We start from the raw sequence: 14,332 nt of genomic DNA on the forward strand, positions 1-14,332 counted from the left end.
CCTGACAGTGCTGGGGGCACCATATAAGGGTGCCAGGGATTAAACAGAAGTCCACAGTATGCAGAGCAAATGCCTTAGCTTTACAAATCATCTGGTACCTACACCATATCATTCTGGCACCTGCAGTGGGAAACTTTATTAGTCAATATATATGTCAATTTAAAATAATGTAGTCCTATAACTTACATAAAAGTATAATGCAAAGTTACTTTAAAAAATAAAATAATAGATGATCGCTAAGGACTGGGTTTATCGCTCCTTTACACCTTTCCGACAACACAAAAATGAACATCTCCTCTCTTCAAGGAGGCACCATTTGGCATACAGATCAGGTACTTTAGATTTTGTTAGATGCATTGAGTGAGTGAGAAAATGCCAGATTTGCCACATATGAGTGCCATTCAAACATCCTACATGGAGATTTCACACAAGTTAGTTGTCATGGTAACAGCACATTGGCTCTTTTTCACTGTTGATTTCCTTTTCTACCCTCACCTCTGTGCTGCAATACTAGGAGAGGAGCAAACCTTCTATCTGAAGTGTTTGAATCAAGAAGATAGACTCTAAACAAATGGCAAGAATTGGATCCAATGGCCATTCTAACTGGCTCAGTGGGACCCACACTGGAGTATTTCTGCCATGATTTGGAGAGCCAGGAGAGAAAGAAAATTATCTGGATTGCAAATATTTTTAAAACCCAGCATAGTGTTTAACAACTAAGATAAAATGAATTTCTGTTCAGTGCCTGCAAGGAGGCTTCCTAGCCACTCCCCACCCCCTCCACTAGACTCCATTGTTTTCTAAGGTTGTTTAAGAACAACCACCAGGAGAAAGGCTTGAACCTCCGGTGGTGTGTGTATTTATAGACCATTAGAGACATGAGAGCAATCACAATAATTCCTGGAGTGTGTTTCCTCCCCACCCTTAACCTAAATAAACTTTGCCCAGCAGCATGAGTATTCTAATCCCATCCTCACCCAAGTTATATCCAGTGACTGCCTTCATTGTTTCCCTAGCAACAACAATATGGGAAGGTTATAAAAAGAGCAACAGTAAACAAGATGAATTATAGCAAAGTATCTGGCTGGCAAGGACTGGCAGTAGAGAAGGTGGATGGGATTTTTATATTCCACTGATACTTCAGTATTTTTCATCTCTGTTGCTCATTTGGACCAGGCAAATTTGGGCACCAATAATTTCTGATTTTCAGTAAGGCAGCTCAAAAAGGAGATAAGAGTGATTTTCTCTTAACTCAGGATGTTTGGCAAAAATAAATTTTAGATACTTTACACTTTTGTTTGGTCATTTTTATCAATGTATTTTTTTAAATTTTGGGTACTGGTGATATAACTGGTACCAGGCAAAACTCACAGAATATCACTATTTATTATATATTAAAAGGTATGACTCAAAGGGATGGAACACTAGCTTTCCAAGTATATGAACTGAATTCAACGGCAGCAGAAAGCTTGCTTGAAGACACTTTGGTTGGTGTGCTTGAGGACCATGAGCAAGAGGCTGGCATTCAGCTGTAGTGTGGAGTGCACTGGAAAATAAGTAGGAGATGGGGGCCAGCATTCTGGGTTAGGGGTAAAACTGAGTAAATGGGAATGCCTAGAGGATTTAGGCAGAGAAAAAAAATGTGGATTTTCTGTTCTAAAAAAATCCTAAAAAGTGGTCAAAGAGATAAGTCAAAAAACTAGAGCACATGCCTTGAATGCTTGAGGCCCAAGTTCAATTCCCAGTACCAGGCCCTCATCACTATAAGATCAGGGAGTGACTTAGAGTCCCAGCACTGCCAGCACTGATGGAAATTCTCCTCTACCCTCCACTTTAAAATAATTCTGGGAATCATAGAGGTAGGGAAGGTAGCTTGCCTTACTTTAAAAAAAATTTTTTTTTTGGTTTTGGGTCACACCCAGCAGCGCTCAGGGGTTACTCCTGGCTCTATGCTCAGAAATTGCTCCTGGCAGGCTTGGGGGACTATATGGGATGCCGGGTTTGAACCACCGTCCTTCTGCATGCAAGGCAAATGTCCTACCTCCATGCTATTTCTTCAGTCCCTTGCCTTACTTGTTGACCCTAGCACTCTTTAGGGTCCCCTGTGTATCACCAGGAGTGATACCTGTGCTCAGAGCCAAGAATAAGCCCAGAGAGCCACCAGGTTGGCCCCAAATAAAAAATAAATAAATTAAAATCTCTGAAGAGAATAATAAAACCACTTAAAAGGCAACTACAATAATCAGTCCAGATCTTGTTCATACATATATTTTCTTTCTTTTTTTGTACATATATTTTCATGGTTTTAACAAAGTATGGTCAAAAGCCTACAGACCAAATTGATAATAATAATAATAATGAATATCTGGAGGGAGGGAAGAACAGGAGAGAGGAAGAAAGTTTGGGCTTTGTGCAGGAACCTTAAATATTGTTTAATCTGTTTTGAACTGTACTGTTGTTTTCAAGGTTTGAAAGGAAAAATGGAATAACTTACGTGTAATAAGATTATTCTCTTGACTTGCCCTCACCTGTGTGTAGATATTGGCAAGGCTCACTGAGCGGTTTGTCCCTGGCCTATTCCCCAGTCCCCAAATCAAACCTTGGCTCTCTCTGTATATTTTTTCTTTTTTTCTAATTTGCACCATCTGCCAAGTGCTTGGCACTGCAGAGAATGATATGTCCCCTTCAGCCCCACATATGTTAGTACAAATAGGGAAAGCTATCATCTATGAATGCTTTTGCTGTTTTTTCTGGTGGCACTGGGGCTCTTCAAACAATCTGAGTGGCTTTATGTTTGTGGTTGTGCAGCTGCTTCTGAATATAGTAAATGTCAGGAACAGAACAAAGAGTGCACCCCAGAATCTAAGTAAAGAGATAAGGTGCAGAGGGCGATGCTAGCATTTATTGCCTTTGAAATATCTTTCTTATTTTTCTAAGTTTCTGCTATTGCAGGCCTGATGAAACTGAGGCCACGATGACAAGATGGAGCTCTGACTTTGTTTTGGAATCCACACATTTCTATTGCTTACATAATCACTATCAGGGTATAAGGAAGGAAAGAGAGCTTTCCAGAACAACAGGACATGGAGACTTTGTGGATCCTATTCCAGGGCAGGAATGAAGTGGAGTCACTGAGTGTAGGAAGCTGTGCACATTCTGTATAAAATAATGATCACTGATGTGCTTAAAAATATTGGGCCCAGAAAGATAGCACAGCGGCGTTTGCCTTGCAAGCAGCCGATCCAGGACCAAAGGTGGTTGGTTCGAATCCCCGTGTCCCATATGGTCCCCCGTGCCTGCCAGGAGCTATTTCTGAGCAGACAGCCAGGAGTAACCTCTGAGCAACGCCGGGTGTGGCCCAAAAACAAAAAACAAAATTTGGGGCCGGAGAGATAGCATGGAGGTAAGGCGTTTGCCTTTCATGCAGGAGGTCATTGGTTCGAATCCCAGCGCCCCATATGGTCCCCCGTGCCTGCCAGGAGCAATTTCTGAGCCTGGAGCCAGAAATAACCCCTGAGCACTGCCGGGTGTGACCCAAAAACCACAATATATATATATATATATATATATATATATATATATATATATATATATATATATATATATATATATATATATATAGGTCACCCATACAAAGAGTTACAAATCCTCACTATGGAGTCTTGGAAAGAAGCAGAGCCATCTGCAGAATAGAACTCTCCTCCTCAGTGGCAGCCCCAGAGAGTGAAGCACTTTGTTTTGTACTCCAAGGTCTTTAATGGCACATTTATGTGGCACATTTATCTCTTTATTTTAATCATGCTGCTTCAATATATCAATACCTTTTCGAATCAGGCACACAATGCCCTTCTCCTACAAATTCAGGACTCTCTAGGCCCTTATGAGACCTACAGGTGGTGGGTTATCAGGGCTGGTATTGGTGTGAGAGATGGAGAATTCCATCTTTCCAGTTTGATCTCATCTAACTTGCTGAGGCACTGTTCTGTCCAGATCACTTGCCCCTGTCACAGTGGCTTTGCACCCATTGCCACTGCCTCCCGAATTAACTGGCCCTTTGGCATGTTGCTGGTCCAGTTTTCTCTGCATCCTTTCCTGGTAGACATAAACTCAGATTAGGAATTATTTGAACACTTCGAATGATTGCAAATGACTTCAGTTTATGTGATCATCATTGAAAAGATGATTATGATGTCTGACTAAACATTTTCAAAGTCCTCAGAACTCTAGTGTGATGGTCTATTTTGGGCCCCTTAAACTCAGAACAATGCATTTGACTTCTTTTTTTCAAAATCTATTTTCTCCCTTTCAACATATAAATATCCAATTGTTGCCAAATCCTTAAATGCAACTCATCCATCCCGATATATAGAATGGATCGAGACCTATAATTTCTTTCCTCAGCATTTTTATTGATATTAATTTATTTATTTAGTTAGTTAGTTACATGCAGGCATAAAGACATTTTCCTTGGTTTTATTTTCCTTATAAATTTCCAAAAGTTCATTCTGCATTTAAAGAGTACACGATCTCTGAGAACGTAAGTTGTCTCTTATGTTGCCTTACTTATTCCCTCAACTGTGCTCAGTTGATGATTTATCTCAACTATTTAGTCTTCTGTGTTCAATTCCTAGCACCTCATATAGTTCCCTGAGCAGTATCAGGGCCGATCTCTGAACATAAAGCCAGAAGTACACCTAAACATCACCAAATGTAGTCCCCAGTATATTTTGTTATAAATCCATCTCATTGATCAGTCTTTTGATTTCCCAAGCACAACATATTAACATTTTGGCATTAGGTCTATAATTATCTTTCCATTATAGATATTATATGTATTCATTATAATATTCAATTATAAATATTATAAAAACATAAATACCTTTTAATTCAATTTCAACACTCCAATTAGTAAGTGGGAACCATTCCATATTCAGTAGAACATGTGGGAAAAAAGATTGTGGAGTATGTTATGATCACTTAAACCAGGTAAAGTGTAGTTATTATGTCCACATGGCCAATAGACAAAATTCAGAACTCTTTCTTTGGGCCAGAACAATAATATAGCTCATAGGGCACTTGCCTTGCATATGGCTGATCCAGGTTTGATCCATTGCATCCCATATAGTCCTTCAAGTACCACCAGGAATAATTCCTGAATGCAGAGCCAAGAGTGCAGAGCTGTGAGAATCTTAGGGGGTTTAGTTGCCCCCAAAATAAAACCCAAAACCAAACCAAACAAACAAAACAGAATTTTCCCCCTTGATCTTTGAACTGTTGCTGGTAACTTTGCGAGGATGCCATTCTGAGCATCCATGAAGATGGATGTACACTCATGGGAGAACATCTATGTACTATTTCCATATGCAGTTAGTCAAACTGATGACGCTTCACTTACAGTATGTAAGACCCATACCCCAGAGGCTACAATAAAGAAGTATTTGTAATACGAACAACCAACTCACCAGCTCCAATATCACACAAGAGAACTGGTAAAGAACATCCATCTCTTGAAAAGAAAGAGATTTGGGGGAAAATTATATAACTTCATTTACTTGCAGAACACTTTCTATTTCTAATTTACTTAGTTTCCAAAATCATCTGAAAAGAGTTGATGGTTTTGAAATGAAGTCACACAGGTAAAGCCCATATGCCTGACTTTGGAAAGACTCACTCCAGGCTACCTAATATTTTGTCTCCAGAAATAAGAAACAAAGTGAAATCAGCAGGCCTCTTGAGTCAAATAAATAATCTAACAGGAGGGGAGATTTTTCAATATGTGGCAATTTCCATGAATCTTTCTTATGAAGTGTGTTCATTTGAATTTGTCAACAAGCTCCTGCTAAATAAAATCAGCTGGAGAACTAAAACTTCAGGCTGTAATTAAAGAACAAATTAAAAACGGTGCCAGCAGATTTCTGTTTTGTAGGGAGGCCTCACAAAATGACAGCACTATGTACACTAATGTTGCATCCTAGCTTTTTTAAAGCTACCTGAGAGTGTTTTGGATTAAAATGAAAGAAAATATGACCAGTAGCTTGTGGTCATTGTGGAAAGTAGTTTGGATATAAAGAAAAACTATTAGTGAGAATGTAAAACATTAGAATAGTTATAAAGCTATTACATTTTTGGAGCTCCTTAAACCATTTTAAAATATCTTAAAAACAGGAGGAATAATTGAGGGGCCTTGGGCACTTCATAGTATGAAGTAAGATCACCATTTTTTATAAATATCAATACCACTATGAACACATTACTTTTACTATAAAATTGTTTTTAATGTGGATGTAAAAGAGATTCTGTTGATGTGGTTGGTTTTGATCATCTTTATAGGATATTTAAGCAGAATATTAAGCATTTCAAATCTTTATTTTTATTTATTTTTGTTTTGTTTTGTTTTTTGGGCCACACCCGGTGGTGCTCAGGGGTTACTCCTGGCTGTCTGCTCAGAAATAGCTCCTGGCAGGCACGGGGGACCCTATGGGACACCGGGATTCGAACCAACCACCTTAGGTCCTGGATCGGCTGCTTGCAAGGCAAACGCCACTGTACTATCTCTCTGGGCCCTCAAATTTTTATTGATTCACTTGAAAACATCTAAAAATGTTAAGTATTTAAAATGTATGCTCTTTTCATTCTTCTTATTGGTATGGTCAAGAGTTGTAATAATGTATGAGAACATGGTGCTTGTCTAAGGGGTCACATACTTAGGTTGTGGCACTAACAAATGTGTGGTTGTGCAGGTGATTGTTTATTTTATTGGGGTGTTAGGTATCCCAAAGATCAGTGCAATTGAGATTGAACTCAGGCATGTGAGCTGTGCCACGGATTGAATTCTAATTCTAATGCTTGCAAATCGGGGTCTCTACCACTGAGTTATCCCCTGAGCTCATGGCTTAATCTTGGCTGTGCACTCAGGGGTCATTTCTAGTGGTGCTTGGGAGACAGCCATTATGTAGTGTCTGTGATCAATCTGGGGTTAGTCATGTCAAGGCAGAAGTTAAGAGCACTAGATATCCTTGAAAAGTGAATTTCTTCTGTATTCTTTTAAGAATTTACCCTATGATGATTAAACACATATTTTGGTGGGGGTAACAATGAGTAATCTTCAGGACTTCAACAAACTTTAATTTCTGATGATACCATAATGCAGTTGTGAGATAGGCTATGGGGACATTTTATTGGATTCGAATTCTCTTTGTCACTGCTACCTGATGTTGGATAGATATTGTAATATATGTAGTCAGTTAAAGCCCAGATGAGATGGGAGACCTGTTCTAATGGGTAAAGGGAATTCAGCCTTAGTTTCTGTCAGAGTCTTAGATTACTTAGTAGACCACCTAAGGCTTCGAATTAGAAACTTCTTTCCCAGACATTACATCAATTTGAACATGTTATCTATCTCCTTTCCTGGAAAAGCTCCCCATGTTCCTTTCTATTTTTTTTCCCTGAGTAATTCCTTCTTCTTCAAAAATGAACCAATAAATCAGATTCTTTTTTTTTTCAGGATTTACTCTTTATTTTTATTTAAACAACTTTATTACATACATGATTGTGTTTGAGTTTCAGTCATGTAAAGAACACCACCCATCACCAGTGCAACATTGCCATCACCAATGTCCCAAACCTCCCTCCTCCCCATCCAACACCCACCTGTACTCTAGACAGGCTTTCTATTTCCCTCGTATATTCTCATTAGGATAGTTCAAAACATAGTTATTTCTCTAACTAAACTCATCCCTGTTTGTGGTGAGCTTCATGAGGTGAGCTGTAACTTCCAGATCTTTTCTCTTTCACATCTGAAAGTGATTATTGCAAGAATATCTTTCATTTTTCTTAAAACCCATAGATGAGTGAGACCATTCTGCATCTTTCTCTCTCTCTCTCTGACTTATTTCACTCAGCATAATAGATTCCATGTACATCATGTATAGGAAAATTTCATGACTTCATCTCTCCTGACAGCTGCATAATATTCCACTGTGTATATATACTATAGTTTCTTTAGCCATTCATCTGTTGGAGGGTATCTTGGCTGTTTCCAGAGTCTTGCTATGGTAAATAGTGCTGCAATGAATATAGGTGTAAGGAAGGAATTTTTGTATTGTATTTTTGTGTTACTAGGGTATATTCCTAGGAGTGGTATAGCTGGATCATGTGGGAGCTCAATTTCCAGTTTTGGAGGAATCTCTATATTGCTTTCCATAAAGGTTTAACTAGATGGCATTCCCACCAGCAGTGGATACGAGTTCCTTTCTCTCCACATCCCCGCCAACACTGCTTGTTCTCATTCTTTGTGATGTGTGCCAATCTCTGGGGTGTGAGGTGGAACCTCATAGTTGTTTTGATTTGCATATCCCTGATGTGGAGCATTTTTTCATGTGTCTTTTGGCCATTTGTATTTCTTCTTTGTCAAAGTGTCTGTCCACTTCGTCTTCCCATTTTTTGATGTGATTAGATGTTTTTTTCTTGGAAAGTTCTGTCAGTGCCTTGTATATTTTGGAGATTAGCTCCTTATCTGATGGGTATTGGGTGAATAGTTTCTTCCACTCAGTGGGGGGCTCTTGTATCCTGGTTGCTATTTTTTTTGAGGTGCAGAAGCTTCTCAGTTTAATATATACCCATCTGTTAATCTCTGCTTTCACTTGCTTGGAGAGTGCAGTTTTCTCTTTGAAGATGCCTTTAGTCTCAATGTCCTGGAATGTTTTAACTACGTGTTTTTCTATATGTCTTATGATTTTGGTCTGATATCAAGGTCTTTCATCCATTTAGATTTAACCTTCCTACATGATGTTAGCTGGGGGTCTAAGTAAAATTTTTTGCAAGTGGCTAGCCAGTTGTGCCAACACCACTTGTTGAAGAGGCTTTCTTTGCTCCATTTAGGATTTCTTGCTCCTTTATTAAAAATTAGGTGATTGTATGTCTGGGGAACATTCTATGAGTATTCAAGCCTATTCCACTGATCTGAGGGCCTGTCTTTATTTCAATACCATGCTGTTTTGATAACTATTACTTTGTAGTCAAGTTTAAAGTTGGGGAAAGTAATTCCTCCCATATTCTTTTTCCCAATGATTGCTTTAGCTATTCTAGGGTGTTTATTGTTCCAAATAAATTTCAAAAGTGCCTGATCCACTTCTTTGATGAATGTCATGGGTATCTTTAGAGGGATTGCATTAAATCTGGAAGTATTGCCATTTTAATGATGTTAATCCTGCCAATCCATGAGCAGGGTATGTGCTTCCATTTCCGCGTGTCCTCTCTTATTTCTTGGAGCAGAGTTTTATAGTTGTCTTTGTATAGGTCCTTCACATTTTTAGTCAAGTTGATTCCAAGATATTTGAGTTTGTGTGGCATATTGTGAATGGGGTTGTTTTTCTTAATGTCCATTTCTTCCTTATTACTATTGATGTATAGAAAGGCTATTTATTTTTGTGTGTTAATTTTGTAGCCTGCCACCTTGCTGTATGAGTCTATTGTTTCTAGAAGCTTTTTCATAGAGACTTTAGGGTTTTCTATGTAGAGTCTCATGTCATCTGCAAACAGTGAGAGCTTGACTTCTTCCTTTCCTATCTGGATTCCCTGGATATCTTTTTCTTGCCTGATCACTATAGCAAGTACTTCCAGTGCTATGTTGAATAGGAGTGGTGAGAGAGGACAGTCTGGTCTTGTCCCAGAATTTAGAGGAAAGGCTTTCAGTTTTTCTCTATTGAGGACAATATTTGCCTCTGGCTTGTGGTAGATGGCCTTAACTATATTGAGAAAGGTTCCTTCCATTCCCATCTTGCTGAGAGTTTTGATCAAGAATGGGTGTTGGACCTTATCAAATGCTTTCTCTGCATCTACTGATATGATCATGTGATTTCTATTTTTCTTGTTGTTGATGTTGTGTATTATGTTGATAGATATACGGATGTTAAACCAACCTTGCATTCCTGGGATGAAACCTACTTGATTGTAGTGGATGATCTTCTTAACGAGGCATTGAATCCTATTTGCCAGGATTTTGTTGAGGATCTTTGCATCTGCATTCATCAGTGATATTGGTCTGTAATTTTCTTTTTTGGTAGCATCTCTGTCTGGTTTAGGTATCAATGTGATGTTGGCTTCATAAAAGCTCTTTGGAAGTGTTCCTGTTTTTTTCGATTTCTTGAAAGAGTCTTGCCATGATTGGTAGTAGTTCCTCTTGAAAGGTTTGAAAGAATTCATTAGGAAAACCATCTGGGCCTGGACTTTTGTTTTTGGGCAGACATTTGATTACTGTCTTAATTTCCTCAATAGTGATGGGTGTGTTTAGATATGCTACATCCTCTTCATTCAACTGTGGAAGATTATGTGTCCAAAAATTTATCCATTTCTTCCAGGTTTTCATTTTTAGTGGCATAGAGTTTCTCAAAATAGTTTCTGATTACCCTTTGAATCTCTACCATGTCAGTAGTGATCTTTCCTTTTTTATTCCTAATACGAGTTATCAAGTTTCTCTCTTTCTCTTTCTTTGTTAGTTTTGCCAGTGGTCTATCAATTTTGTTTATCTTTTCAAAGAACCAACTTCTGCTATCGTTGATCTTTCGGATTGTTTTATGGGTTTCCACTTCATTGATTTCTGCTCTCAGCTTTGTTATTTTCATCTGTCTCCCTATTTTTGGGTCCTTTTGTTGAGTACTTTCTAATTACATGAGCTTCATCATTAAGTTATTCAGGTATGCCCCTTCTTATTTCCTGATGTGTGCTTGCAAAGCTATGAATTTTCCTCTCAGTGCCACTTTTGCTGTGTCCCATAGGTTCTGATAGTTTGTGTCTCCATTGTCATTTGTTTCTAGGAAGGTTTTGATTTCCTTTTTGATTTCATCTCAGACCCACTGCTTATTCAGTTTTAGGCTGTTTATCTTCCAGGTATTAAAGTTTTTTTTCTGTGTCCCTTTGTAGTTCACATATAATTTCAGGGCTTTGTTGTCAGTGAAGGTAGCCTGCAAAATTTCTATCCTCTTGATATTATGGAGGTATGTTTTTTGTTCTAGCATGTAGTCTATCCTGGAGAATGTCCCATGTACATTAGAGAAGAATGTGTATCCAGGCTTCTGGGGGTGGAGTGTCCTGTATATATATAGTAGGCCTCTTTCTTCCATTTCTCTTTTCAGTCTAGTATATTCTTGTTGGATTTTAGTCTGGTTGATCTGTCAAGTGTTGACAATGCCGTGTTGAGGTCTCCCACAATTATTGTGTTGTTATTGATATTACTTTTCAGATTTGTCTACAATTTTATTAAATATTTTGAAGGCCCCTCATTCGGTGCATATATGTTTAGGAGAGTGATTTCTTCCTGCTTACATATCCTTGATTAATACAAAATGTCTATCTTTGTCCCTTACAACTTTCCTAAGTATAAAGTTTGCATCATCTGATATTAGTTGGACACTCCAGATTTTTTATGGGTGTTGTTTGCTTGGATGATTTTCCTCCAGCCTTTTATTTTGAGTTTATGTTTGTTCTTACTATTCAGGTGTGTTTCTTGTAGGCAGCAGAAGTTTGGATTGAGGTTTTTGATCCATTTAGCCACTCTGTGTCTCTTAACTGGTCATTAGTCCAATGACATTGAGAGAAAGAATTGTCCTGGAAGTTAGTGCCATCTTTGTATCAAAGTTTGGTCTGTCTGTTGGTCAGTCTTGTCTTAAAGTAGGATGTTCAGGTTTTTTTTTAAGAATGGTTTTGAGTCTGTAAAGTTTCTGAGCTGTTGTTTGTCTGTGAAACCATGTATTGTTCCTTCAAACTTGAAAGTGAGTTTTGCTTGGTGCAGTATTCTAGGTGAAGCATTTATTTCATTGAGTTTTGTCACTATGTCCCACCACTGCCTTCTGGCCATGAGTGTTTCCGGTGACATGTCTGCAGTAAATCTCAAGGATGTTCCCTTGAATGTAATTTCTCTTTTCTATCTTGCTGCTTTCAGAATTCTTTCTCTGTCTGTGGGATTTGTCATTGTGACTAGGATGTGTCTTGGGGTGTTCTTACTGGGATCTCTTTTAGTTGGTACTCTTCAGGCATGCAGGATTTGATCGCATGTATTCTTTAGCTCTGAGAGTTGTTTCTCTTTAAAGATGTTCTTGACTGTTATTCTTCCTGGAGATTCTCTTCCTGGGTCTCTGGGACTCCAATGATTCTTAAGTTGTTTCTGTTGAGCTTATCATAGACTTCTATTTTCATCTGTTCCCATTTTCTGAGTAATTTTTCCATTCTTTGATCATTTGCTTTAAGGCTTTTTTCCAATTTCTTCTGCTGTATGGAATTGTTATTCATCTCATCTTCCAGTGTACTAATTTTATCCTCAGCTGCTGTTAACCCATGGTCAAGCTCAACCATGTTTTTCTTTAATTCATCTACTGAGTTTTTCAGACCTGATATTTGATCTGAAATTTCAGTTTGGAGTTTTCTGATTTCTATCTTCATGTTCTCTTGATTCTTATTAGTGTTCTCTTTTTTCTCTTTCATACTTTCTTTGAGTTCTTTGACATCTTCCATATTGCGACTCTAAACTCCTTATCTGAGAGACTGACTAGTTGGTTGGTCATGTAAAAGTCATCAGAGTTGCCATTGTCATTCTCTATGTCTGGCGCTGGCCTGCGTTGTTTCCCCATTGTCACGCTTATATTGTGGGTTTTTCTACCTATTATGGTTGTATTCATTGGCTAAATGATGTGCATGGCTGTGAAGCAGAATCGCTGAGCTCCTCTGGCTCCTCCTTTTCACCCAGGCTCCAGTGAAGGCAAGCTGTGCGCAGATGAGCCAGATACAGGATAAATCAGGCCAAAAATGCAGCACAGCACAGAAGACAGGCAGATAAAGGTGCTGGCATTTGAGTTCCAGCAGAGTTCCCCTTTCTGGGTGTGTAAACTCACCTCCAGGGAAGGCTCCAGGGAAGGTGAGCCATCCGCATAAGCCACACACAGGATGAAATCTGGCCAAAAATGCAGCACAGCACAGAAGACAGGCAGATAGGGGTGCTGGCTTCTGCGTTCCCAGAAATCATTTAGAACTTTAAACCAAGTCTGAAATGGGTAATCCCCTCAGATGGTTGGGTCTTCTCATCCTCTTACTGACAAAGGTGAAAGAGCTTGAAGCCTCCAAAACCTTCACTGTGGTCTCCAGTGTCACCTAGAAAATTGACATTCACCTCTGAAGTAGGCAGGATCACCGGCAGAAACGCTGATGAAATCCAGTCTCGGGTAGCTGAAAACAGCATGATCCAAGATGGCTTCTTCAACCTTCTGACTCCTGGCAGAAACCAGCAGGAATCAGTGTGTGTATGTCCCGACCCACCTTTGAAGCAGGCAGGATCGCCAGCAGGAACGCACATGAAATCCAGTCTCAGGCAGCTCTGAAGTAGGCAGGATCACCAGCAGAAACGCTGATGAAATTCAGTCTCTGGCAGCTGGAAATCACGTGGCCCAAGATGGCTTCTGCGCCCTTCTGACTCCCAGGAGAAATCCAGGATTTACTCTTGGCGGTCTCAGGGGACCAAATGTGATGCTGTGGATCAAAACTTTCTGGCCCACAGGCCACAGGACCAAGACGAAAACCAGATTCTTAACTCTAAAGATATCTTGTCTCCTCCCATGGTATGCCATAGCATTTATAACTTAAATCCCTATACACATTGTATTGCAATTGCTGGTTTATTTATCTAATTCACTAAATTATGGATTTAGTGGTGTTGGTGCGTGTCCTAATAAAGCAACAATGAAGAACAATATGTCAAGCATAGAGCTTGGAGTTGAGAAAAACCAATCAATCAGAGTATGTTTGAAGCAAAAGTATAATAAGAATAACAATATTTCTAAAAGTAAAGAACCTAGCAGATGTTTATGTAGAACATGGTTATGCCTTACAAAGCACTTTATATTGCACTCACTTTAATTCTTATAATAAATATTTGAAGAAGGCCCTCCTTTTATTTCTGTTTATAAATTAGACAATTCAAGAAGAAAAATAATAATAAGAATTCTGTATATAAACTAAAGTGATCCTGGTCATGAGTTTCACTGTGTTATATAGCTCTCTGATTTATAACTCAAATGCTGTGCATCCTTGGGACTACATAGAAATGGGTTAAATTCAATAGCATTTGCTATAGCAAACAATATTATGAAGTATTTATTATAGTAAACAATATTATGAAGTGTTTTTGTTTGCTTGTTTATAGTTTCCCATCATTGTAAAAATCTCTTCGACAATTATAAGAGCTCTTTAGATAAATTTGAGTGATTCCCTTATATGAGCCTAAATGATCAATGTATTTTCTTTAGCTAGAACCTTCTCATTTATTGTATGGGAAATTTCCATGTTC

The sequence above is a fragment of the Suncus etruscus genome, chromosome 18 (assembly GCF_024139225.1).
Source record: "Suncus etruscus isolate mSunEtr1 chromosome 18, mSunEtr1.pri.cur, whole genome shotgun sequence".
Taxonomy (NCBI): Eukaryota; Metazoa; Chordata; class Mammalia; order Eulipotyphla; family Soricidae; genus Suncus; species Suncus etruscus.